At 48.7% G+C, this 3,307-nt stretch overlaps 1 protein-coding gene across 1 annotated transcript in view; it reads left to right on the top strand.

Annotated features, from left to right (window-relative positions):
* Positions 1 to 48: 48 nt before the first annotated feature.
* Positions 49 to 3,307, top strand: part of NCR3 (natural cytotoxicity triggering receptor 3) — a 31,691-nt gene continuing 28,432 nt past the window's right edge. The window contains exon 1 of the mRNA XM_002816722.5: positions 49 to 438. The gene's annotated coding sequence lies outside the window, so the exon portion shown is untranslated. The remainder of the gene's footprint in view (positions 439 to 3,307) is intronic.

The following is a 3,307-nucleotide window of genomic DNA, read 5'->3' as shown; positions in this document are numbered from 1 at the left end:
TAGACACGCCCCTTGATTTGCATAAAGGGCGGGGCACTTCCTACCCTAACCCTCTACTTCCAGGGCTGTCTTTAGTTAAAAAAAAAAAAAAAGGGACGGGCGCGCGGAGCATGCGGAGGTTATTTGCATAAAGAGGAGGGACTTAAGGGCACTAGGACCCCGATTGGCTAAGGAGGCGGGCCCCCAGCGTCGGCCGTTGAGACGTGTTGAGGGGGCGGGAATGCGGTGCAGGTCGGCTGGGCGGTTGGGACGCAGAATTTACACGACGAATGTGGGAGAAAGAGGCGGAGCGTGCGTCGGACGTTCGTAGAAATATGGGAGCGGAGAGATGTAGGGACGCAAAAAGTGGAAGGCAACGACACGCGGCCCGTGGCGCCTTCAGCTAGGGAGAAGGAGAGAGAGGACGGGGGCTGGCGGGCGGGATTAGCTGCCGGAAGGGTGAGTTTCCGCAGACCTGGTAAGAGTTCCAGCTCTCGCGTCCCTTTGCCGTGAGCTTGAGGTGGTTGGAGCGGGGAAATGCACCAGAGGGGCGGGGCCTTCCAGTTATTAAATCACGTCATGCAAATGAGGTGGATAAACAGACCAATGCAAAGGTCCCGGGAAGCGTTTAGCCCGCACCACGCAGCGTAGGCATTCTTCGGGAAGTTCTACTTATTTGCGTAATGTATGCAAATAATTTGAACAAAGATAGGCTAGGAATGACTTGTTCATCAAAATATGCGCAACCATCGACTAAGACGGACATTTAATTTTATAACCTATAATTTTCGTGAATAAATTTTTATATTTGATATTATTGGGAATTTGTAATTTCTTAACAATGGGTTTCATTTTGTGAAATGCAGTACTGTTTCCCTACTTTGTCTCTTACTACCCGATTCTAGAGCTCTCTGCTCCCATCAGACCTATACCCATTCAACAGATCATTCAATGACTATGATTTGAAGGCGCTGGAGATAATGCACAGGATATTATAGAAGTAGAGAAATAAGGCCTGGCGCGGTGGCTCACGCCTGTAATCCCAGCACTTTGGGAGGCCGAGGCAGGTGGATCACGAGATCAGGAGTTCAAGACCAGCCTGGCCAACATGATGAAACCCCATTTCTACTAAAAATACAAAAATTTGCCCCACGTGGTGGCGGGCGCCTGTAATCCCAGCTACTCGGGAAGCTGAGGCAGAGAATTGCTTGAACCAGGGAGGCGGAGGTTGCACTCCAGCCTGGGCGACAGAGCAAGACTCCGTCTCAAAAAAAAAAGAAAAAGAAGGATGGGGCGCGTTGGCTCACGCCTGTAATCCCAGCACTTTGGGAGGCTCAGGCGGGCGGATCACCTGAGGTCGGGAGTTCGAGACCAGCCTGACCAACATGGAGAAACCCCGTCTCTACTAAAAATACAATTACCCGGGCGTGGTGGCGCATGCCTGTAATCCCAGCTACTCGAGAGACTGAGTCGGGAGAATCGCTTGAACCTGGGAGGCGGAGGTTGTGGTGAGCCAAGATCGTGCCATTGCACTCCAGCCTGGGCAACGAGGGAAACTCTATCTCAAAAAAAAAAAAAAAAAAAAAGGAAGAAAGAAGTAGAGAAATAAAATATGACTATGCCTGGGGTGATTGAGAAATGTTTCTAGAAAAACTCTTATTAAGAGATATCAGGCCGGGCGTGGTGGCTCATGCCTGTAGTCCCGGCACTTTGGGAGGCTGAGGCGGGCAGATCACAAGGTCAAGAAATGGAGACCATCCTGGCCAACATGGCAAAACCCCGTCTCTACTAAAAATACAAAAATTAGCTGGACTGGTGGCGCGTGCCTGTAGTCTCAGCTACTTGGGAGGCTGAGGCAGGAGAATCGCTTGAACCTGGGAGACGGAGGTTGCAGTGAGCCGATATCACGCCACTGCACTCCAGCCTAGCGACAGAGTGAGACTACGTCTCAGAAAAAAAAGAAAAAGAAAAAAAAAAAAAAGAAAGGGCCGGGAGCGGGAGCAGTGTCTCACACCGGTAATCCCAGCACTTTGAGAGGCCAAGGTGGGTGGGTCACTTGAGGTCAGGAGTTGGAGACCAGCCTGGCCAACATGAGACTCCATCTCAGGAAAAAAAAAAAAAAAGATATGAAGAACGATCGGAGTAATATCTGTCAAAAAAATATAAATAAATAGATATGAAGAACGAGTTAGAACTTACCCAAGTTTCAGAAGAAGGTGTGCATCTCAGGTGCAGAGAACAGATTAGTGGAGGCGTGAGTTTGGGGGCCTGTGCCTAGGCTGATGTGGCTAAATAAAGGAGACGGCTTGTTCATTATGAAAAGTGAAGGCAGAAAAGTTTGCAGAAATCAGGTGAGAATTTTAGTCAGAGGCTCAGTAAGATTTAAGATGACTTCTGTTTTCAAACTTCCAAAATGATTCTCTTCTCCCTTCTCCCCGGCCAGCTACCACACATACCATTTTGTTACCCTTTGCAGCAAAATTCTTGTAAGGGATGTCCATAGTCATTGTCTCCAATGAGTTTCTCCTTCCGGTCTCTCTCTCTCTTTTTTTTTTTTTTTTTTTTTTTTTTTGAGACAGAGTCTCACTCTTGTCACCCAGGCTGGAGTGCCATGGCGTGTTCTCGGCTCACTGCCACCTCCACCTCCCGGGTTCAAGCGATTCTCCTGCCTCAGTCTCCCGAGTAGCTGGGATTACAGGCACCCGCCACCATGCCCAGCTAATTTTTTGTATTTTAGTAGAGATGGGGTTTCACCACGTTGGCCAGGCTGGTCTCCAACTCCTGCCCTCAGGTAATCTGTCCACTTTGGCCTCCTGAAGTGCTGGGATTACAGCCGTGAGCCACCACACCCAGCTGTAAATTCTTTGCTTTATTCATTAGCACCAGTTCTTTCATTCATCTACCCATTCAAGTGTTTTTTTGTTTGTTTGTTTGGTTTTTTTTTTTTGAGACGGAGTTTCGCTTTTTAATTGCCCAGGCTGGAGTACAGTGATGCGATCTCAGATCACCACAACCTCCACCTCCTGGGTTTAAGAGATTCTCCTGCCTCAGCTTCCCAAGTAGCTGAGATTACAGGCATGCGCCACCACACCAGGCTAATTTTGTATTTTTAGTAGAGACGGGGTTTCTTCATGTTGTCAGGCTGGTCTCGAACTCCTGACCTCAGGTGATCCGCCCACCCCATCCTCCCAAAGTGCTGGGATTACAGGCATAAGCCATTGGCCCCGGCTCATTCAGGTTTTAAACATTATTGAGGGCTTGTGATATGTCAGGCACAATAGCATAGGTCACTTTCTCCCCATTTTTAGAAAAAAGCCTCACAGAGGCT

Source organism: Pongo abelii, chromosome 5 (assembly GCF_028885655.2).
Source record: "Pongo abelii isolate AG06213 chromosome 5, NHGRI_mPonAbe1-v2.0_pri, whole genome shotgun sequence".
Lineage (NCBI taxonomy): Eukaryota > Metazoa > Chordata > Mammalia > Primates > Hominidae > Pongo > Pongo abelii.
Note: the sequence above shows the minus strand (reverse complement) of the source record. Positions and strands in the feature narration are given on the sequence as shown.